This window comes from Leucopleurus acutus (assembly GCF_964270905.1).
Source record: "Leucopleurus acutus genome assembly, chromosome: 3".
NCBI lineage: Eukaryota > Metazoa > Chordata > Mammalia > Artiodactyla > Delphinidae > Leucopleurus > Leucopleurus acutus.
This window is the reverse complement of record NC_139145.1, coordinates 125,741,229-125,766,863: the sequence shown is the minus strand read 5'-3', so window position 1 is coordinate 125,766,863 and position 25,635 is coordinate 125,741,229.

Genomic DNA, 25,635 nt, shown 5'->3' with positions numbered 1-25,635 from the left:
GATTATTATGATTAACTGGGATCTGTTTAGTGCTTCCTTTTGCCTCTTTCCTCAACCTGTGGAAGTGGGTTTCCCCACTGTACCAGGCTAAGAAGGCTTAGAGGAATTGGAACAGTAGTGGATAGGATGCCCTTTGTATACGTTTGTTTGTGTTTTCTCCATCTTAGCTCTTATCCACAGACAGATCTACAGAAGAAACCCACTACAAAGGAGGCATCAGATGGCTCCATCTAATGAGTTACCACTGTGCATACCATCAAAGTTGCCTATAGTATAAAGATGCCAACCCCACATTATAATGAAGCAGAAAGGTCAAATGTGTAGGGTTTGGAGACTTGTGCACATTGACCATGGGAAGGTGACCAAAAAGAATTGTTATACTGTCTGGCTCTTTCTGGTGGTAAGGAAAACAATAGCATTAACACTAGTAGCCAATCCTTATTGATCAACAGGAAAGAAGTGAGGAAGGAAAGACAAGCAAATCTGTGCTTCTTACTGCTTCTAGTAAAAATAGAATTTAAAAGCTTTATAATAATATAAATTTATGGTCAAATTATAAAATATAGATAAAATTATAAGGAAGAGATAAAGTGGACAGGACAACAAAATCAGGGAAAAAGAAACTATGTCACGTGACTTTTTTCCAAAATAAAAAAATTCTCTGTCTAAAAAGTTATTTTCCAAGGCAGTCATATCATCTCTAGCCATAGGGGAAGAAACGATCAGAGAAAAAATTGTAAGCAGCTCATGAGACTTAGAGCAAGGCAGTGTGTTGCTCAACAGCATGGGCATTATTACTGTCCACAGGAGGGTGCCCTCTGGAGTCCTGTAACAAGGTGGCCTGGCAAGCGAGCAAATGGAAGAAATAGAGTAGGTTTCTCTGTCAACAAGCTTCCTGAATGAGAATATTAAAGAAAGATAATATCAAGAATTATATTTACTAGTAACAGGTAATGTGCACCATTAATCTTGAATGTAAGAAGTAAGTCCCTTTATAATTGTGTGACTCCTCAAAAGTTTATTTTCAGTAAATGGGAAATGTTACCCATGTTATGAGAAAAAGTACAAGTAGAGACAGTGTAAATAAATCCCACCAAGTCACAGGCAGGGCTACTAACTCCAAGGCCAGATCCACAATCACTCCCAAATATTCAGTGATTTGGACTAAACCAAGGTAAACCCAATGGAGCCATCTGATGGGGCTGTTTCATTTTAGGTGGGAGTTTTGTGGCCCCTGAACTCCTTAGGCAGCTTCAACCACTTAGATAACACTTCTCAAGGCTTCAGCGGCACTCTCAGTTTGTGGGATAGAGGAATTAGGTTGTTATATATCACAAAGCTTACGGTAACTAAATGATCAACTTAGTTCAAATTAGTTCAGTTGTGAGTAAGATCCTGAATACCAAAGATAGCCTGAAACACTGGGGAAAAAATTCTGAAATGGAAATACATTGAGTTACAAAGAGGATTCTAAGATGTTACCACTGCAATCTTATTTAACAACTTCATTAGAGAACCATAAGCAAGAATAAAAATTAAGGTTATAAAAGGTGCAGAGGATAAGGTACATTTGAAGTCGCTAAATTACAAAAAGAGCATAATGAGAAGTTCCAGAAAGGAAGACTCCAGAAGCAAACAAAACTTAGATTCAACGGGGTATGATATAAAAACATGAGTTTAAGAGAAAGTAAATTTTCGATACAAGCCCAAAATCTTGAAATAGGAGTCTGAACAGTCCTAGCAGGAGAACCAGAGATTAATTTGCAGTGTGATACATGGTACCCTCACCCAGTATTATCTGGGTTGCTGAAGGAGAAGTGACCTGTTCTGTCCAGTAGAAGAGCCAATTAATTCATGAGGCTGTGACACTTCCACTCTGGCTGTCTGCATTTGTGCCTCCCTCCTTCCTGTAACTGCCAGCCAGCTGGCTCCAGTTACTATTATCCTCGTCCTAGAGACAGGATCCCTTAAGACTGGCCCTCTCAACCTTGAGAGGAGATCAATGGCAGCTGAGACTGTGAACTTGGGTTGCATGCAAACACAAGAAGATCCATCTCTTGTGCTTTCCTTGAAGCTGGTTCTGTGACTATGTTAGTTTTGCTTGTTTGCTTGTTCTGCTCCATCAGGACTGCAATTAAAAAAAAAAACATACTTGAGATATGGTGCTTTAATCCAAAGTAAGGCAGTTTCAATGGTAGAATTCCAGACGCTGTGACAGATTCATGGGAGTAATATACTTGGGTAAGGGAGAATAACTGGCATTCCTAGAAACTTCCCCAGAAGTAATTGTCTTCCTTGCTTATGCAGAAGCCTGCTACCTAGATGCTAGAACAGAATGGTAAGCAATTGTCAAGTTGGAAAAGTAAAGCTTTGTTGTGTTTGTCTTTCTGTGTTGCCTGTTCTACTCGGTTAGAAGCTATACATCATTAGTCATGACTATCTACTTTCCATGCAAAACTCAGTGCCTAAAATAATCCTCATCCACACTTCCTACCAAACTTCCATTTGCATTTCAACAAGATTAGCAAAGGAAACTGTGAGGGAACAAGGACAAGAGATGGAAGATTTTGGAGCCTGTGACCGTGTCCTCCAGAGGGACCTCACTGGGGAGCTTTGTATGCTCAGTGGATATCACAAAGGCCAGGTTTCCCAAGGAGGCCCCAAGAGGAGGACAGGGCTACAGTAAAAGGAGTTGAGAAGTCACTGTTGCCAAGCTTGACCTCCCCTACAGCTGTGTTTGGAGGAGTTCACACCCTTGAGATCTCAGGTTCCCCCAGCTTCCTAAGAGCCAACCTTGTCTTCTAGTTATTTTCAGTCATAGAAGACAGATATTTCAGAACTTAACGGTTTACACATTGTCATGTTCTATGTGCCCAGGCTGCCTACCTGAGTTGATAACCTCAGCTGATAACTTGAAGGCTGTTAGAGGAAGGTCGTCAGAAGGCAGGAGAAGGACTGAAATTGTTGCCTCAAAGAATAATAAATAATGCAGTTAGACTGCAGGTGGGACCAGGCTCCTAGGCTTCATTAGTGTTGTCAGTTTCCACAGAAAAATACAGTTCTTTAGGGTTTTAGCTTTTAATAGTTTAATATACTTTCAGAACACAAACAATGGAATATTGCTAGTAAGGTAGAGAAAAGGCAGGCAATAAGACAATTACAGGGAAAGGAGATAACAGCAATTATCATTTAAAGCAGCCAAACAGCACTGTGAAACTGTTAGTGTTGACTGGGGCAATATGAACTCAAGCATGAAAAAAAGAACAAAGTAAAATGCACCTGCTTCTTCAGTGATAGCATGACACTTTATTTGGCACTGGTGCACACAATTTCTCAAGTAACAGTCCTGTTAGAGATATTAGTAGCCCAAATGACCATGAAGTCCTAATTTCTATCATTTCTGCCTTCTATCCTCTTTGTGCCTTGCTGTGAATGAAGTACATGCTCACCACAGCTTTTTGCCTGGTAGAAAATGGGTCAATAGTACCATCTCAAGTTTCTGATTGAGTTTTGCAAAGTCTCAAAATCCTGGGGTCAGTTCAATTCCCACTGCCAGAGAAACAAGACAGATTCTGTAACTTGTCCAAAATGGGTTGTCCTCACTGAGGCCAGGGTTAGTGTGTCCTTTATGTGTAGATGTCAATGATTCTGTCCATGGTGTGATGTTAAGAACCCTAAAAAGTCACTTCTACCTCCCCAACCAACCCTCCACATTACCTCAGATTCCCACCATGAAAGGGACCCATTTCAATAATTACTCTGCTCCTCCAGCATACGACCCAAGAAAGGTGACATATTACACCTCTTAAGTGAGCGTTATTGAGTTTACAGTATGGGAGAGCCAGTCACCCAGGAGAACCCCAGTGGAAAGGGATACAGCTCTCATGTCTAAGCTAAGTTAGCTACCGTATCTGTAACTCAGTTTCCTTATCTGGAAAGAAGGGATCCTTTTATTTATTTATTTATTTAAATTTTATTGGCGCATAGTTGACTTACAATGTTGTGTTAATTTCAGGTGTACCACAAAGTAATTCAGTTATACGTATACATATATTCATTTTCAGATTCTTTTCTCATGTGGGTTATCACATAATATTGAGTAGAGTTCCCTGTGCTATACAGTAGGTCCTTGTTAGTTATCTATCCTATATATAGTAGTGTATGTATGTTAATCCCAAGCTCCCTATTTATCCCTCTGCCACCACATTTCCCCTTTGTTAACCATAAGTTTGTTTTCGATAACTGTGTTTCTGTTTTGTAAATAAGTACATTTGTATCATTTTTAAAATTAGATTCCACATATGAGCGATATCATATGATATTTGTCTTCCTCTGACTTATTTCACTTAGTATGATGATCTCTAGGTCCATCCATGTTGCTACAGATTGCATTATTTCGTTCTTTTTTATTATTCCATTCCATTGTATATATGTACCAAGTAATATTCCATTGTATGTATGTACCACTTCTTCTTTATCCATTCCTCTGTCAATGGACATTTAGGTTGCTTCCATGGCTTGACTATTGTAAATAGTGCTGCAATGAACATTGGGGTGCGTGTATCTTTTTGATTTATGGTATCCTCCAGATATATGCCCAGGAGTGGGATTGCTGGATCATATTTATTTTTAGCTTTTTAAGAAGCCTCCATACTCTTGTCCATAGTGGTTGTACCAATTTACATTCCCACCAAAAACATAGGAGGGTTCCCTTCTCTCCACACCCTCTCCAGCATTTATTGTTTGTAGATGTTTTGATGATGGCCATTCTGACTGGTGTGAGGTGATACCTCATTGTAATTTTGATTTGCATTTCTCTGATAATTAGTGATGTTGAGCATCTTTTCATGTGCTTTTTGGCCATCTGTATGTCTTCTTTGGAGAAATGTCTATTTAGATCTTCTGCCCATTTTTTGATTGGGTTGCTTGTTTTTTTGACATAGAGCTGCAAGAGCTTTTTGTATATTTTGGAGATTAATCCCTTGTTGGTCACTTCGTTTGCGAATTTTTTCTCCCATTCTGTGGGTTGTCTTTTCATTTTTTTTTTTTATGGTTTCCTTTGCTGTGCAGATGCTTTTAAGTTTAATTAACTCTCATTTGTTTATTTTTCTTTTTATTTTCATTACTCTAGGAGGTTGATCAAAGAAGATATTGCTGTGATGTATGTCAAAGTGTGTTCTCCCTATGTTTTTCTTTAAAAGTTTTTATAGTATCTAGGCTTACATTTAGGTCTTTGATTCATTTTGAATTTATTTTTGTGTATGGTGTTAGGGAATGGCCTAATTTCATTCTTTTACATGTAACTGTCTTTACATGTACTAGTTTTCCCAGCACCACTTATTGAAGAGACTGTCTTTTCTCCATTGTATAGTCTTGCCTTCTTTTTCATGGATTAATTGACCATAGGTGCATGTGCTTATTTCTGGGCTTTCTATCCTTTTCCATTGATCTGTATTTCTGTTTTTGTGCCAGTACCATGCTGTTTTGATTACTGTGGCTTTGTAGTATAGTCTGAAGTCAGGGAGCCTGATTCCTCCAACTCCATTTTTCTTTCTCAGGATTGCTTTGGATATTTGGGGTCTTTTGTGTTGCCATGCAAATCAAAATTTTTTTGCTCTAGTTCTGTGAAAAATGCCATTGATAATTTGATAGGGATTGCATTGAATCTGTAGATTGCCTTGTGTAGTATATTCATTTTGACAGTATTGATTCTTCCAATCCAAGAAAGAAGGGATCCTTTTAGAATGACAGATTTGGCAGCATTTTAAAACACTTTAAAACCTAATACTGTTAAAAACAAATAAACTATTGCTATTTTTTTTTCTATACTTTGGTTTTCTCTTCTTAATTCCAGTACTCTCGCAGTTTCTCAAACTTTTGAGAGTATCAGAATCACCTGGAAAGGTTGTTCAAATACATATTCTTGGGCCCCAACTCCAGGATTTCTGATATAGTAGATCTGAGGTGGAATCTGGGAATCTGCATTTCTAACAAGTTTTCAGGAGAAGCTGATGCTGCTGGTCCAGGGACCAGACTTTGAGAACCATTGCTCTAAAAGGTAAGAATTGATTCCCTGGGCCATACTTCACAGTGAAGCACTGAAAAAGAAATTGTCAAATTCACAATTATCCCAGACATTTGCATCCTAATTCTTTCAAAATTACTCCATAAACTTTTAAATCTGCACTTGCACATCAGCAAAGGTCAGGGTAATTTATCAGTCAAAAATCTATACCAGGGAGCCTGGGCCACAGAGTTGACTAGAGGTATATGTATTGATTTTAAAAGAGTAGTCTTCTAAGCAATGATTGTTGTGAAAGAGGCCCAAGGTTTAATTTATTATGCTCTGAAATCTCCCATCATATATATAACAGACAGTCCTCCAAACAGGTTCATTATTCACGCATGCATTCGCACATTCCTTCCTCAAAAACGTTTTGAACACCTACTTTATGCCAGGTATTATGACAGAAACTAGGGGAAACTCAAAATCTTTACCTCAAGGATCTTTCAACTTAATATGAGAGAAAAGACAAATAATTATGAAACAAAGTCGATACAATAATTAACATTTGTTTAAATATTAAAGTAAGTATATAAAGCATTTTCACATTTTACCTCGTGTGATCCTCCATGGATACCTATGAGGTAAGTACTATTCCTGACTTTTTACGAAATTAGGAACTCAATGCTCTAAAACAATAAGTGGTTTTTTCCATTGTAACTCAACTGCTAAGGTAGAGCCAACGTGAAACCAAGGCCTTAAGATCCCAAACGTATGCCTTTTGCCTGGCATTGCAATGCAGTTCAGACCCTAAAGGATTCATCACAAGGGTGCCAAAGAACTGAAGATGAGAAGGGCTTCTTCCCAGCAGTCTCAGCCTATGGGAGAAATCCAAGTTAATGATTATGGGAACTGGTAGAAGAAAACAGCCTTGGCCAGAAAAGAAAAGGCTGAAACACTCCTTTTCAAAGTTCCTTGAACCATGTTTCTTGATAAAATATTACATAAAGTTGTTGCTTGCAAATTCCCTATGTGTTTTAGCCCATAAAATTCATTCAACTGTGTCACCAACTTTTTTGGCCAGTTATATTATTTTCAGCATAATAGGCAGAGAAAAACACAGTTTAAATCCACTGTCATCAGAGAATTCTATATAGGAGCTGTACCTTCCTGAACAGTATAAAGTTAATTTAATAGTGCACGCCCCCTCCTTTTCTGGCCTTCTAGTCATTTTCATATTGAAAAAAATATTGCACCTGTTTTCCCCTTGGACTGCATTATCTCATTCCCTCAAAAAGAAAACAAGTATTGGCCTTAAGTGACCCCACACCACTCTGCCTTTCATTGGAAGGCAAGGCCTCTCTGAAGTTCCTGAAAAAAATGAACTTGATTCTCTCCTATGCATGAAGCAGAACAAAAACAAGCATCCTTCTGAATGCCAAGAAGAGTTCTTAGATTAGGAAGAAACCTGAGGAAAAAGGCCATTCAGCTGACTTTCACGCTGTTGGGATAACATTCTGCAACCACCAGGCAGGAAACCAGGAGTTCTCCTCAAAGGATTACAACTCTGGAACACAGGCCTTTGCAAACCTGTCTAGTAGAGTAGCCATCCCTTGTCAATTCAAGTCCTTTATTTAAATCCAAAAAATTATAATAGGATGTTGCAATATCAGAGAGTTGATACAGAGATAATCAATTATGTATTTGCCCAGTAACAAACTAATTAAGCAAATAAAACTGGCTACTGTTGTTATCCTCATTTTAGAGCTGAGTAAAAAGATTTAGGGAAGTTAAGTTACATGTTGAAATGATTGATTTAGGAGTTAAATGCAGACTAGAGACGTTTCGGTTAAGGAGGAAGTGTGTGAGTTTGTCATATATAGTCTTAATATGTTGATATATATTCCCTCTATACCCACTTTGATAAGAGTTTTTTATCATGACTGGATGTTGAATTTTGTCAAATGCTTTTTTCTGTATCTATTGAGATGATCATGTGGTTTTTATTTTTCCTTTTTTTGATGTGGTATATCACACTGAGTGATTTGCATATGTTGACCCATTCTTTGGACCCTGGAATAAATTCAACTTGATCATGATATGTGCTCCTTTTTATATATTATTGGATTCATTTTGCTAATAGTTTGTTGTGGATTTTTGCCTCTTTATTCATCAAAGATATTGGCCTGTGATTTTCTTTATTTTTATAGTATCTTTGGTTTTGGTATCAAGGTAATGATGGCCTCATAGAATGATTTTGGGAGTGTTCCCTCTTCTTCAGTTTTTTGGAATAGTTTGAGAAGTATTGATATAAATTCTTCTTTATATGTTTGATAGAATTCCCCAGTGAAGCCATCTGGTCCTGGACTTTTGTTTGCAGGGAGTTTTTTTTTATTATTATTATTACAGATTCTATTTCACTTCTAGTGATTGGTCTTTTCAAACTGTTTCTTCTAGACTTAATCTTAGCATGCCAAATGTTTCTAGAAATTTTCCCATTTCTTCTAGATTGTCCCATTTGTTGGCATATAACTGTTCATAGTATTCTCATGATTTTTTTGTATCTCTGTGGTATTGGTTATTTCTCTCCTCTTTCATTTCTTATTTTATTTATTTGGGTTCTCTCTCTTTTCTTCTTGGTGAGCCTGGCTAAAGTTTTATCAATTTTGCTTATCTTTTCAAAGAAACAGTTTGGTTTCATTTATCTTTTCTATTGATTTTTAAACTGTATTTTATTTATTTCCTCTCTGATCTTTATTATTTCCTTCCTTCTGCTGACTTTGGGCTTTGTTCTTCTTTTTTCTAATGGTTTTATGTGGTTGGTTAGGTTGTTCATTTGAGATTTTTCTTGTTTCTTGAGGAAGAGCTGCATTGCTATAAACTTCCCTCTTAGAACTGCTTTTGCTGCCTCTCATAGATTTTGCAAAGTTGTGTTTCTATTTTCATTTGTCTGGAGGTAGTTTTCAATTTCCTCTTTGATTTCATCATTGACCCATTGGTTTTTTAGTAGCATGTTGTTTAGTTTCCACATATTTGTTTTTTTCCCCATTTTTCTTTCTGTGGTTGATTTCTAGTTTCAGACTGTTGTGGTCCAAAAAAATGCTTGATATAATTTCTGTCCTCTTAAATTTGTTGAGGCTTGTTTTGCAACCTAATATATGGCCTAGCCTAGAGAACATTCCATGTGCACTTAAGAGGAACATGCATCCTGCTTTTTTTCGATGTAGTGTCCTGTAGATATCAATTAAGTCCAACTGAACTATTGTGTCGTTTAAGACCGCTTTTGCCTTATTGAGTTTATCAATTAAGTCCAACTGGACTATTTTGTCATTTGAGACCTCTTTTGCCTTCTTGAGTTTCTCTATAGATGATTTGCCCATTAATGTCAGTGGGGTTTAAAGTCTCCTACTATTATTGTATTATTGTCAATTTCTCTCTTTATGTCTGTTAGAATTTGCTCTATATGTTTAGGTGCTCCTGCACTGGGTGCATATATGTTAAAGAGTGTAATATATTCTTACACTGATCCCGTTATCATTACATAATACTCTTCGTTGTCTTTTGTTATAGCCTTTGTTTTTTTGTTTTTTTGCGGTATGCAGGCCTCTCACTGTTGTGGCCTCTCCCGCTGCGGAGCACAGGCTCCAGACGCGCAGGCTCAGCGGCCATGGCTCATGGGCCTAGCTGCTCCGCGGCATGTGGGATCTGCCCAGACCGGGGCATGAACCCGTGTCCCCTGCATCGGCAGGTGGACTCGCAACCACTGCACCACCAGGGAAACCCCTATTGTATATTTTTGATTTGTGGTTACCGTGGAGTTTGTATATTGTTGTCCCATAACTATATCTACTTGGTTTAAACTGATAATCTTACAAGTTCAAAAACATTCTAAAAGATTTACATTTTTTTACTCCCCTCTGCTACATTTTGTGTTTTTGATGTCATACCTTACATTTTCATGCTTATTCTTTTACTATTTATTGTAGTTATAGTTGAGTTTACATTTTTTGTTTGTTTGTTTTTAATCTACATACTGGCTTCTTTAAGTGATCTTCAATCCTTACTATATATTTGCCTTTCCTATTAGGATTTTCTCTTTCCCATAGGTTCTTGCTTCTTTTTTATTTAAAGACCCTTCAACATTTCTTTTAGGATATATTTATTTTTGCTAAATTCTGTTAAATACTTTTTGCTTGTCTGAGAAATTCTTTATCTGTCCTTCTATTCTAGGTGATGATCTTGCTGGGTAAAGTATCCTAGGTTGCAGATTTTCCCTTTCAGGACTTTGAATATATCATGCCACCTTCTCCTGACCTGCAAAGTTTCTGCAGAGAAATCAGCTCATAGCATTATGCGGGTTACCTTGTATATGATTCTCTTTTTTTTTTTCTCTTGCTGCCTTTAGAATCCTCTCTTTAACTTTTGTCATTTTAATTATGATATGTGTTGATGTGTATCTCCTTGGGTTCATTTTATTTGGGACCCTCTGTGTTTCCTGTACCTGGATATGAAATTTTAGATTTATGAAATTTTCCTTCTCTAGAGTTATGAAATTTTCAGCCATAATTTCTTCAAGTACATTTTTGATCCCCTTATCTCTCTCTTCTCCTTCTGGAACACTTATTGTGCATTTGTTGGCATATTTTATATTCTTTCAGAGATCTTGTATGTTGCTTTCTTTTTTTTTTTTTTTTTCTGTTATTCTGACTGGGTGATTTCCATTATTCTATCTTCCAGATCACCTATGCATTCTTCTGTGTCACTTATCTGGCTATTCATTGCTTCTAGAGTATTTCTTATCTCAAAAATTGAATTATCTATTTTTGATTGGGTTATCTTTATAGTTTCTAGATCCTTGTTAAAATGATCTATGTTTATGTCAGTACTCTTTCTGAATTCAGTTAGCATATTTATTACCAAATTTTTGAACTCAGTGCCTCATAGACTATCTCTGTTTCATTTATTTTTTCAAAGGTTTTCACTTGCTCTTTCAATTGGGAGTAGTTCCTTTGCCTTTTCATTTTACTTAACTTTCTCTTTGTCTATGAATCTAGGTACAACAGTTATATTTTGTGGTCTTGAAGTGGCTTTTTTATGTGGGACCATCCCTATATAGACTGTGTGCTCAATGTGTTTGGTGTGAGGGCTGGATGTGATGTGGATACTAGCCACAAGTTCCCTCAGGGTGTGCTGGTCACTATCACCATGATAGAGGCTGTGGTTGGTGTTAGAGGAGCTAAATCCTGCTCTAAATATGAAGTGGGACTTCCTTTCTGCTCTGTGGCTGTCACTGCCCTGTCAGGGGTGGGGTCTGCTCCCCAGCTGCTGGAGCATAAGCAATAAGGGTTGGGTTCAAGCAGGCTCTGTTCACTTCAGGTGTGTGATGTTCCCTCTTCCCACACTGGGGTTCCTGCCTCAAAGGAGGGGAGTGCTGAGGCAAGTGAGACTTGTGTGCCCATAGAGGTTCAACACCCACCTGTGAAGCCACCCTCAGTTCCACCCAGACACAGCTCAAGGTAGCATACCCTCCTCTGCTGTGGTTATCCCAGATCTATTGCAAGGTTGTGGTATGGAATGGGCATGGCCAGAGCATTTGCCCACTGGGACTGGGAGTCAGGGCTTGTGGTTGCAAGAATTGAAGCAGCTGTGCTGCTGTCAGAGATCTGGGCTGCTTCTGTGGCACTGCTTGAGCAAGTGACAATAATGGCCACCACTGCCCCACCTGGAGCACATCCCAGGCCCCCAGGGCCACTCCTGTGTCCCTATATTGAGTCTTCTCCCAGGACCTAGCAGGCCTAGATCCAATTCCAAGCTGTGGTGTGGAGTGGACGGGTTGGAGAGTTCACATAACTGGGGGTGGGAGTCGAGGCATGTTGCTCCTGGGGGTTTGAGCAGCTGCATTGCTGCCAGAGTTCTGGGCTGCCTATGTTTGCATAAGCACCAACAGTAACCACCGCTGCCACACCTCGATCACTTCCTGGACCCTCTGGCCATCTCTGCATTGCTAGATTCTTTTCCCAGGACTTGGCTGCTCTAGATCCTGGGCCAAGCCATGGTATGGAGTAAACAGGGTTAGACTGGCTGTTCCCCCAGCTCAGAGTGGGGAGTGTGGCTAGGCAGCAGCCACTAGTGCAGAATTTCTCACCTTCCTGTTTGTTGGCAAGCCAGCACCTGCACACTCCTCATGAGTGGAGTCTAGGCTTCTCCAGCCCTTCTGTGTGTCCCAGCAGTTCTCCCAGCAAGCAAGAGGGCTTGTCGCTTCCACAGAAGACCCCAGGGCTGGGATGTCTTCTCTCTGGCTCATTCCCCAGGGCGAGTCCACCTGTGTGGTCTTTCTTTTCCTCTTAGACCCCTTCAGTGGTACAGGTCCCTATCCAATGCTTTTTTTCTAGTCCTACCCAATTACATGAGAATCTTTCTTGCAGCCTTGGTTGCATAGGAGTTTTGCCAGTTTTCAGTCAGTTTTCCATGAGAACTGTTCCATATATACATGTATTTTTGATGTATTTGTGGGGGGAGGTGAACTTCACGTTCTCTTACTCCACCATCTTAATCCCCCCAATACCTGTATATTTTAGTGTGCTAAGTTGGTCTGCACTTCTCATTATATTTATAGTAGTCCCAGCATCTGATACAGGGCTTTATTCAGTGTGTTCTTGGTAAGTGTCTATGGGTCTAGTCGTGATGTGTTCCAGTGGGAAAAGAACAAAGTCACAGCTGGGTTCTAGTTCATCTCCAACATAAGTTATCATTGTGTGAACAGATTTGACCTCTCCTTGCTTTTATTAATCTGTAAAATGAAAACGATAATAGCTCCCCTTTTATGTCACATAATTTCTGAGAATAAGCCACGTATTCATGGACCACACATATTTGAGACTAAAATAGGAAACCTAAAATGTTAGCAGAACTATTTTCTCATAGAATTCAGAAACTCCAGCCCCATTCAAATTACTTTTAGTTTGGAAAATTCCAGAGGGATGATTCGCATATACTGTACTGTTTCCTTCTTTACGGTTCCTGAATGTGATGTATCAGGATTACATTATTATGCTCCAGTGGGAACACCACTAGCCATTTCCATTAGTGCAACTTATAAAGGAATGTTTCATAATGCATCCTAGGACTAAGCCGTGGGGCTGCGGCAAAGAGAAATCTGACTAGCAAATGCCATCCTGCTTTCAAAACCACTTCTCTCCTATAATAACAACCCCTTGTCCTGCAATCAAGCTGCTGTATATTAACCCCTCTTACTTTTGGAAGAACTTTTCAATAAGCTCTTTACTCCTCCATATAAACAGAAACCAGCTGGCCTGCCTCGTGGGTGCTCCAAACAAGGCTGGACTCTCTCAATCCCTGGATTAGTTTAGGCTTTGCTGATTTCACTGTTGCCAATTCCAGCTGATCAGGCATAGTGAACTGGAATAACCTCAAGGAGAGTACAGGATCAGGAGGAAGAGTGCCTTAATCACTTAAAATTATCTGCCAAAGGCACAAGAGGAAGGGAATAATAACAAGAAACCTCTGTGTTACTAAAACTAAGCATGATCCAAGGGGAAAAGGTGCAGCAAGATTCCTAGCCTGCTAGTTAAGGCAACTGAAGATGATAAGGTGAGAGAACTGCCAAGACCATTTATATGGCAGCTAGGATCATGGTTTTGGGATAAGAAGACCAAAATAGAAAACACTATGTTATCCATGAAGATACTAAAATTATTTATAAATAAATTACTTTTCTTAATTACAAAATTATATGCTAATAAAAAACTGGAATGGAAAAATATAAAGAAAATTATAACTACCTATTACCCCATCATCCCATCCATTGTCAATATTTACATGCATTTTTTCCAGTCTTTTTCTATGCATATACAGAGTGTTACTTAATGTGCGTGTGTTAAACTTAAGCCACAAACAACCTAAGGCGTTGTTAGCATTTGAAATAGTTAGGAGTCCACTCTCAGGAATGGAGTTATGACAGGGTCTTCAAATATCAATATCTGAATCTTCACTAGAAGATTCATATATTATTACAAAGAACTTTGGAAGTAAATTTTCACTGGTGAAATTAGTACTATTCCAGATATGTTTTGGCTACTAAAATTATACAGGCACCTCTGTCCTTGCGTGAATGAAGTCTAAAATTCTGGTGAGCCCGGAAGGCTACCACTTTTAAAGTAACACCCATGGTCTCAAGCTCTAGTTCATCCTGATTCTGTTTCCTAATCCAACTGGGCTAGCTGATGCTGCTGACAGAATATTGTATTTTCACAAAATGAATGATTCATGTAAGGTCCTTGTCAGGGTTTCTAAAAGGACAAGAAGCAGAGGCTTCAGAGGGTTTATAGGAAGAGAATGTTTCAATGTTTTGTGCCTGATGCTAAAGTAAAAATCTATTTTGTCGGAGAAACTGATTTTCATTCTAACGGTTCATGTGCAGTGTTGTAGTGAAGGACACATGGTTCCAGATCTCTCTAACTGTCAGAGGCTTCCATTTTACCAGAGTAACCTGACAGTTGTGGATAGTCAATTGGACAAATCAATTTACAAGTCAAATACTGCACAAGACTACTGGCGAATAAAATACAATATGGAATTTATCTGTTTCTCTTTAAAACTCTTTATCAAGTGACAAATTTGGCTAAATAGGAATCCTATTCACAATATTTAGAGACACTTACCTGCTTTGCTATAGCTACTTCCAAAGCAATGTCTCAGATATTCTAGAGATTTATAATTCTCAAGTACCAGTACTTCTAAGATTTTAATCATTATAATTAAAAATGTATGTACACCAACATAAGAAAGGTCTTTTTTTCCCCCTTTCTGTGCTTGCTTTGTGATCTCAAGCAAAATTGGACACCCTCCTAAGCCTCAATTTTCTCATGGTTGAAATGAGGAATCAAACTAAATGATTTCTATGTCTCATACCTGTTTTAGTCATTTATAAATCTATTCATTCCAGAAACATTTGTTGAAGACCCACCTACTTGAGCTACTACACTTGACAAGAGGTGAAGCAGGGTGGTAGGAATATAAGACTAAAGACAAACAGATAAAATGACAAAGATTCTGACTTCAAGAAGTCTGTGATGTAGTGTATGAAGTGTCATGAAAGAGATAAAACCCACATTGGGAAAACTAAGAGGTGGATTGTATTATTTTCAATTTCTCCCTATATGTCTGTGAGTATTTGCTTTACATATTTAGGTGCTCCTGTATTGGGTGCATATATGTTAACAAGTGTAATATCCTCTCCTTGTATTCTATTGTTATAGCCTTTGTTTTAAAGTCTGTTTTGTCTGATATGGGTATTGCTACCCCTGCTTTCTTGTCATTTCTGTTTGCATAAAATATCTTTTTTCATCCTCTCACTTTCAGTCTGTGTGTGTCTTTAGCCCTGAAGTGAGTGTCTTGCAGGCAGCATATTGAAGGGTCTTGTTTTGTTTTGTTTTTATCCAATCAGCCACCCTATGTCTTTTGATCAGGGAATTTAGTCCATTGACATTTAAAGTAATTATTGATAGATATGTACTTATTGCCATTTTATTACTTGTTTTCTGGTTGTTTTTGTAGTTCTTCTCTGTTCATTTCTTCTTTTTATTTCTTCCCTGTGGTTTGATGACTTTCTTTAGTAGTATGCTTGTGTTCGTTTCTTTTTGGGTTTTGTGTATTTATTGTAGGTTTTTTATTTGCAGTTACCATGGGGTTGATATATGTTGACCCATAATTATACCTACTTGTTTTAGTAGATTGATCCATTCTAATGGAGGCTTTCAAAGATTTTATGAAGGCAAGGACAGTTAGGTTGAAGAATCTTCAAGAAAAGTTGGGATTTTCACAGACACAAATGGAAATAGGAAAAATTGTTTATTAAACACATGCAGCCCTTAGGTGAGTGCATAGAACAAAGTAATATATTTCCTTCCCATTCAGCCCCTGGCCTTTTCTTGAAAATTCATGTAACTATTTTTATATATGAATATGGTTACAGATTTATTCATGGAACTTTTGCAAAATTTACCAAAGCCAATTGTGAAAGTCTTACTACTAAGAAAAAGAAAGCGCAGAGGTAGTCATGGCCTTAGGCATCTTTATATAAGTTAATTATTGTATTGATTTTCCCTCTTGAGATAGTCACAGGTGAGACCTGGAACTGTCCATATTTCTCGGCAGACAATAGCTCGAGAAAAAGGGAGAGAAACTGTTGCTAGCATTTTGTGTAAAAAAAAGCATATGCTGCTCAAAAAGGAAAAACTAAAAAAATACTTTTCTTTTTTCTGGTTTACAAGAATGACTCTGTGCAATATCAAAATTCACTACATTATATTATGGGTAGAAAATGTAGAGTGCCATGGGCTATCTCTGTATGTGTGACAGTGAAACCAAGCAGATTCATTTTAAATAAACTCTTGTTAGAGCATTCCCTACACACACACACACACACACACACAGGAGAGCTATGTGTATGTGCCCTATTTTAAGCACTTTAAATGTATTAACTAAGTTAATCCTCCTACAACTCTATAAGGTAGTGATTATCATCACCCCCCTTTTATTGATGAGGAAATTAAAGCACCATAAGGTTAAACAATTTTCCCAAAGTTACTACTAATAAATGGGAGACCCAGGTTTCAAATCCATGGCTGTCTGGCTCTAGAATATGTTCTCAATCTCCCTACACATGACTGCCTTTTTATATTCCCCTAATTAACAGAAACAGATACAGAGTTCTATACCTGTTCTACCACAAGTATAAAAACAGCATCAAGCAAACCAAAGGATGAGCTGTCCTCATAATAGTTTCTTCCCCTGAGATTCAGTAGTCCTGGTGCACATAATCAAAAAATGTATTTAATATTTCATGAGACTTCAATAAAAAGCTGAGTGGCAAGCTGCAGGTATGAATCTGGTAAAACCTAAATCTTATAGGAGCCATATAAATATTTCTAAACCTGAAAATGTTAATGCTAATAAAAGGATTGAAACAAATAGGATAGTAATTTTAAACACTTGCCAGGGAAACTAAATTAAGAAAAATGAAAGCTGGCATCTAGAAAAATTATACATAGTGTTAATTTTAAAAGTCTGAGATGATTAAATATAGTTTTCAGAAACTAAATCTTTACTGGAAAAAGGAAATAACAGGATTTTGGCAGTCAGAAAATAATAAAAATAACAAAAGTGTTATGGTTATGAAATCTTCCAAGAATTCAATAGTTGAAGTAAAACTGATAAAGAAGATCTAGTATATAAGAAACTGTCAGAATGAATAAAATTTTCTGACTAGCATTATAAAATCAGAAGAGTTGGTGAGGATGTTTATTGATTCTTTCAAATCATACATAAAAAAACACAGAAAGATTTATAATCTTGATAACTCAAATACTTAGAGAAAGAAGATTGAAATTTTATGGAAGTATTAGATAATAAAAACATAATTATAGTTCTATGACTTTCCATGTAAAAATTATTTCCTGTGGTAAATAAAAAGCAATGCTAGAGCTGGTGCTCCACAGCAAGAGAAGCCACCACAATGAGAAGCCCACGCACCGCAATGAAGAGTAGCCCCCTTTTGTTGCAACGCACAGCAACGAAGACCCAATGCAGCCAAAAATAAATAAAATTTAAAAAATAAAGCAATGCTAGTACAAACAACATTCTCAAGGTATACTATTTCTATTTCTACTACTAAAAGCATCCTCATAATAGTTGGGAAAAGGTGATTTTGACAGCAATGACTATGTATATAATTATAAGCGCAGTGCTCCCAAAAGGAGTTGTATCAAGACTTCTCAGCAACTGATTGATAATATCATTATACAATTATCATTTAATCTGAAATTAAAGGATGAACTATAGTAGCAATGAAAGCTAGTATTGAAAAATATATATTAAGGTAGGGAAATATCACCTATATTACATACTAAAACGGGAAGACAGTAGTATGCCTAAATAAAGTGGATACTGGACAAATTTTTACGGTATAGTGAGGCTGATGTTTAAATATAGTGGTAGCAGATGAGATTGGTGTTTTGTAACCCTAAAGCAAATCTCTAATTTCTCTGCCACAATTCATGTGTTTTCAGCTAGTTACTTAAAACTCCAAACCTCATTTTAATCATCTATAAAAAGGAAATAATACCATGCAGAAAATAATTACAGGAAGATATTGAGGGCTTCCCACATATGTACTTGGCACATAGTAATGCTAAATAAATACTAGTTTTCTTCCTCTCATTCTGTTCAAAGTTCTCTCCTCTGGAAAATAAAATTAATAAAATTATAGACTTCAAGGAACTTGTGATATTTTTACAATGACGATTCTTATACTCAGGAATCAGTTCAAAAATATTAGCAACATATGTGCAAAAATGAGAAATATAAACATTTAGGGTTCAAAAAAGAAAAATCAAGGAAGGCATAAATTCTGGTTGCCCATAGGCTTCAAGGAGGAAACAGGACCTAAGGAGGATCCTGATGCATGCATAGGATTAAATCAGTGGATGGGCAGGAGGAGCCTTTTCCAAACCAGTTGGAGCAACAAGGTCTGGGAATTGGCCCTGCATCTTCATGGAACAGGGAGATGACCAGTCCAGCCAACACTAAGCTTAACCTGAGGGAGTGCAGTACCAAACACCATCTCCTTGTCAGTTACTTTGCTTCAGAGGACTGTCACCACATCTCCGTCAGCCACCAAATACTCCTTCCCACACTTGCTAGCTGGAGTCCTCCCACTCTCCAAAACAAGCTTCCTGCCCTGATGAAATGTATGAACAAAAGCACCAAAATCAATTGCTCTGAATCGAGTGGTTGAGATGTACTAGAAGCCCTGTGGGACAAGAAAGCATGCAGGAAGGGCCCGGTATAGGTGATTCTGTTGCCCTGCACCCTATCTGAGAATATCAGGCTTAAATTAATACTAAAGAAATTGATGAGACAAACTAGCACATCAATAGAAATCAGACACATGAATAGATCTGGACAGTAGAACATATGGAAGAGCTGTATTCAATAATTTGTGGCTAGCATAAGGAGCTGAAGAAAATCTCAGACCAAAGGCATCCATGTATGACATTAAGTCATTGATCCATAAGCCCAAAATACTGAAAATTTATTCAGGATTTTTCTGAAGAATGTGACCTATAGGGCTGAAATTACCAAGTTTCTCTTTCCAAGTGAAAAAGGGATGCATTCAATCTGTTCACATTCTAAAACGGGATTATAAATGGCAACAGACCTCTCAAAATCATGGCTTCGGTTACACAAAGATTAGTCTTATGTACAATGTGGAAATGTCAGTTGGTTCTGGATCAGAGATTCAGCAACAGCCACGCATAGTTATCAGATGAGGAATGTCAAAATGCTGATCACGACGGGTAAGTGTTTATGAAATGAGAGGTCCCTCCCCTTGCAGGCAATTGTACACAGTGTGCAAAAGTGAAGAGCAATGTTATATATAGCTCCAGTTCAGTAATATGCATACCAAGTGTAATGTTTCTATCCTAAAATGAATGCAAATTGCCCTGAATACGTTTTAGACTAAAAATAGATGTAAAAAATATGGTAATGGATGTGGTTTCTTTCATTTGTAAATATATTTCTGCTGACCCAGCATTAAGTGGGCACACACACTTGAGGGCAGTCCACCCAGGGATGGGTTTGCAGGCTGTCTGTGACCAATAGCACACATTTTTAATTTGGCCAAGGAACAGGGCAGAACAAATCAACCTGAGCAGAAATGGAGCATATGCCTTTGTCCTCATCAGAGGTTGTATTGTGTACTTAGGGGTCACAGTGACCTCACCTCCATCCCATTGCCACCCCAAAGGCTTGGAAATAAGGGAAATAATATTGCCCTTTGAGCATTCAGCTCTAGTACTAATATACAGTAGCCCTGTGTCTGGATATGCCAAGTTACTTTTTTTTTTTTTTTTTTTTTGTGGTACGCGGGCCTCTCACTGTTGTGGCCTCTCCCATTGCGGAGCACAGGCTCCGGACGTGCAGGCTCAGCGGCCACGGCTCACGGGCCCAGCCGCTCCGTGGCATGTGGGATCTTCCCAGACCGGGGCACGAACCCGTGTCCCCTGCATCGGCAGGCGGACTCTCAACCACTGCGCCACCAGGGAAGCCCCCAAGTTACTTTTGAGGTAGAATGGCCTCTGGGTCTGCAGGATTTATGTGCTGGAATCAAAATTTACTGACTTAGGAATGTTCTCAGCCTTCCAAACAAGAGATTTTTAGTTTTCTAGATCAGCTTCCCCATAGCTTCCCCCATGCACTCACTCTATGGAAGCAGACCAGTAATAGGCTTTTAGTATTACAGAAAATGGGAGAATGGGAGAATGGGAAGAGATAATCAGCCTAGAAGGCCAGGAAGAAAGAGGGAAAGATTGTTGCTTGCTAGATGAATGCCAAGTTTCCCAGGCTCCATTTCTTGTGGAGAATCTGGATAATGGATTCAAATATTGGAAAACATTTCTTCAAGAAATTAAGTACAGATCTGAGGATAGGGCAAAAAGTCAGATGGAAGAAAGAGGGTTTCTTTTGAGAGCCTCTGGATGAGTTTGGAAGGAAAGAGAGGTTTGGAGAAGTGTTTATGTGTTTTGGTTTGGGTCCCATTTACTGTTCTGTGGGAGATGAAGTAAAAGAATGGAACTCATTTTTAAATCACTTCTAGTAACGGAAGATTTCTTTAGAGGTGACTATATGTGTAGGATGAGCCACTTGAGGCCACAGGCTGTTTCATTCTGAGCACAATTGAGGCTGTGTGATCCAGTGTACATTTACAGTGGAAGGGAGCAAACTTATGTTCTAGAATTCCTGGAAGGAACCCAAAGATACATCCTAATAGGACTGCTTAGGTAAGAGAGTCATCTATATATATGATCATATATATATATACACACACACACACACACATACACATTCTATATTGTGTATGTGTGTGTATGTATGTTTATTTATTATAAGGAATTGGCTCATGCGGTTATGGAAGCTAGATGCTAAGAAGTCCCAAGATCTGCAGTCAGCAAGCTGGAGACACAAGAGAGCTAATGGTGTAACTCCCAGTCTGAATCCAAAGTCCTGAGAGCCAATGGTATAAGTTTCAGTTCAGTGCAAGTTCAAAGACATGAAAAGATGTTCTCTCAGGCTGAAAACAGTCACACAGTGAATTCTCTCTTACTCTGCCTTTTTGCTCTATTCAAGCTTTGAGGGCATTGGGTGAGGTTCTTCCACACTGGATATAGCAATCTGCTCTACTCAGATTGCTGTCTATAGATTCCACTGTTAATCTCCTCTAAAAACATCCTCATAAAATAGATAGCTAGTGGGAAGCAACCACATAGCACAGGGAGATCAGCTGGGTGGTTTGTGACCACCTAGAGGGGTGGGATAGGGAGGGTGGGAGGGAGACGCAAGAGGGAGGAGATATGGGGATATATGTATATGTACAGATGATTCACTTTGTTATACAGCAGAAACTAACATAGCACTGTAAAGCAATTATACTCCAATAAAGATGTTAAAAAAAAATCCTCTCAGACACACCCAGAATAACGTGTAACCGTATACTTGGGCACCCCATGGCCCAGTTAAATTGATAAAAGGAATTAACCCTCACAGTTGCTATCTTAGCAAGTAAAATTTTTCACTAGTTATAAATAATTATCTTTCTGGTAGAAAATTAAAACATTGGGCTTCTGCTTTATATATGAATTGCTGTTAACTTGATTAATGTGAAACAATTCCTGAAAAGTAAATTTGTTTTCAGTGTGCCAATAATTATAGAAACTGAGTCTCTAAGACTTGTGTTTAGCTATTAGTGCATTCATGAGGATAATGAATGTTGCCTAGAAGATAGCCAGCTGACCTTTCTCTAGGGAGTCTGACTTCCCTGTTGTACATTTTCTTCATTAACACACACGCTAGCTTAAAAGACACTATTCAAAATGAAGCAAAGGATTAAGCAACTATCCAGTAAATTTCAAACAAAGGAGGTAGTCACTCTGAGTATTTCAAGTGCTGTAACCAGAAAGCAGTTAACTCTTTGTGTAGAAAAAAATGAAATTCAATGTAACAAAAAGAATGCCACAAATGCTTTGGATCTTGTAAACCAAATGGCTCATCTATATTATCCTAAAAGAACAATACATCCTGTTAAAATTATATCATATTTCTGTCAGAGGAGAAAAGTGGATAAATTATGAAATATTTGGTGCCTTGGATAAAATTTTAATATTTTTTGGTGTTGAGCTTTGACACGTACTTTTTCATCTTTAAGACAAGAGATCTTCAAATTTGATGGTCAGATATAAATTATTACATACTGGGTTCAGAATAATTAGAAAAGCTACTGAACTTCAATTCTCTCAGGATGAAAATACGTGGATACTGCAACCATCTTGTCATCTTTTTTTGGATTCCCTTAGTTCCATCACTAGGAGTTAGAAAGCTTCCTTTTTATTTCTTATAGAGTTATACATTCATCAACTTATCCTAGAAACCAGAACCACACTGACTCTGTAAACCCCCTTTTTTCTCACAAACTTGCTCTTGGGTTATGAATTCCATCCTCTCCATGTTATCCTATCTGGTCTGTGACCTAACCTTTATTCTCTGATGTCCTTGTCTATCTATTATGAACTGCAGAAACCTAGGTTTTTCAGTAAAGAGACTTATTGGAGGAACTTGAGATGTCTCTGGAGCCCAGGATTATACATGAACATAAAGACTGATACCAGTTTACCACTTGGAGAATACTAAAGGGTAGAGGTTGGCAGGTTTGGCTTCTCAGTGGAAAAACAAAGACAGAGGGAAACAGTAGGAAATCTTGAACTGTGGTTATGATTTGGTATAGCAAGAATGTATGGTATATATATACAATGGAACATTACTCAGCCATAAAAAAGAATGAAATAATGCCATTTGCAGTAACATGGATGGACCTAGAGATTGTCATACTGAGTGAAGTAAGTCAGAGAAGGACAAATATTGTATGATATCACTTATGCGTGGAATGTAAAAAAATGGTACAGATGAACTTATTTACAAAACAGAAATAGAGTTACAGATGTAGAAAACAATCTTATGTTTACCAAGGGGAAAGGAGGGGAGGGATAAATTTGAGATCGGGATTGATATATACACACAACTATATATAAAATAGATAATTAATAAGGACCTACTGTATAGCACAAGGAACTGTACTCAATACTATGTAATGACCTATATGGGAAAAGAGTCTAAAAAAGAGTGGATATATGTATATGTATACCTGATTCACTGTGCTATACAGCAGAAAGTAACACAGCACTGTAAATCAACTATACTCCAATGAAAAAAAATTATGCATGAGTTTTCTGTGGCCCAATTAGAGGCCATAGAGAGTAGCTCGGCTCAAGCTATCTTGAAATTACTCTTCCCTGAGGGCAGCTAACCAGGGCAAGAGAGCCATAGTGTGAGAGGTTATGGAATGCATCACCAAGGGCAATCAGAGGGTTTGTTGTAAGAGTTCTAAATTGCTTATACCAAGGAACTATAGCATTTTGCAGGATAGCCAAAGAATCCATGTTTGTATCCAATTAAAGAGCAAGACTTTGGATGCCTGTCACACAGGCAGATTATAATAGCACTGGTGACATAAGACAGTTACTCTTGTCCCTCTAGTGCACTTTCCCCCTTCCCAGCCCTAAAGGAGCCAGAAGAAGCAGGGAAGGAATATGATGAAGTGTGAATAAACAAACCATACTCTATGGGTGTGAACTTAAAGTTTTCATTTAGAATGCACAGGACCTCTTAATGCCTGAAAATGAACTGTAATTATGGAGACCATGCTCATAACAGAAAATGTCAAAAAAGCTAAGGCATCTTTCCAAGACACCACAAAGGGCAGAGAAGGGAGATTCAACAAAATACATCTGAAGGCAATAGCTGTTTAAAAATAAAGCCATTTTCTGTTTGAACCCCATCTATTTCAGATTATGCCATTAAAAAATGAATCTATACACACACACATTCACACACATAGAACATGGACTTTTTTTTTCATTTAACATAATGTAATGAATGTTTCTCAAGACATTAAATACTCTTCTACATCATTTTTCTGGCTTTATAATATTCCTTTTTATAAATGTACTATAATACATTTAACTGAGTCCCTATTATTAGACATTTAGATTTTTTCCTTAATTTTGATATTATAACCAATGCTGTAATTAATAACTTTATATATATAAAGCTTTGCCCATAACCATAATTAATTTGGGGGGATAAATCTCTAGAAGTAGAATTACTAGATCAATAATTATACATGTGTTTAAAGCTTTGGATATATATTACCAAATTTCAAAATGGGTAATCTATTAATGAAAGCATCTTTAATATTTATATCAATAACTCCTCAAAATCTTCCAGGGTTTATATGAATTTTTATTTGCCAAAATTAAAAGTTTAAAAAGGAATATTCTAGGTACGAAAAAATTATGTTGTACCTCACTCAGTTAATAGAAGATATTCACTGCTAAATTAAAACTCAAACTTTTTTTTTCTTTTAACATCTTTATTGGGGTATAATTGCTTTACAATGGTGTGTTAGTTTCTGCTTTATAACAAAGTGAATCAGTTATACATATACATACGTTCCCATATCTCTTCCCTCTTGCGTCTCCCTCCCTCCTACCCTCCCTATCCCACCCCTCCAGGTGGTCAAAAAGCACTGAGCTGATATCCCTGTGCGATGCGGCTGCTTCCCACTAGCTGTCTATTTTACGTTTGGTAGTGTATATATGTCCATGCCACTCTCTCGCTTTGTCACAGCTTACCCTTCCCCCTCCCCATATCCTCAAGTCCGTTCTCCCATAGGTCTGTGTCTTTATTCCTGTCTTACCCCTAGGTTCTTCATGACATTTTTTTTCTTAAATGCCATATATATGTGTTAGCATATGGTATTTGTCTTTCTCTTTCTGACTTACTTCACTCTGTATGACAGACTCTAGGTCTATCCACCTCATTACAAATGGCTCAATTTCGTTTCTTTTTATGGCTGAGTAATATTCCACTGTATATATGTGCCACATCTTCTTTATCCATTCATCCGATGATGGGCAGTTAGGTTGTTTCCATCTCCGGGCTATTGTAAATAGAGCTGCAATGAACATTTTGGTACATGACTCTTTTTGAATTATGGTTTTCTCAGGGTATATGCCCAGTAGTGGGATTGCTGGGTCATATGGTAGTTCTATTTGTAGTTTTTTAAGGAACCTCCATACTGTTCTCCATAGTGGCTGAACCAATTCACATACCCACCAGCAGTACAAGAGTGTTCCCTTTTCTCCACACCCTCTCCAGCATTTATTGTTTCTAGATTTTTTGATGATGGCCATTCTGACTGGTGTGAGATGATATCTCATTGTAGTTTTGATTTGCATTTCTCTAATGATTAATGATGTTGAGCATTCTTTCATGTGCTTGTTGGCAGTCTGTATATCTTCTTTGGAGAAATGTCTATTTAGGTCTTCTGCCCATTTATGGATTGGGTTGTTTGTTTTTTTGTTATTGAGCTGCATGAGCTGCTTGTAAATTTTGGAAATTAATCCTTTGTCAGTTGCTTCATTTGCAAATATTTT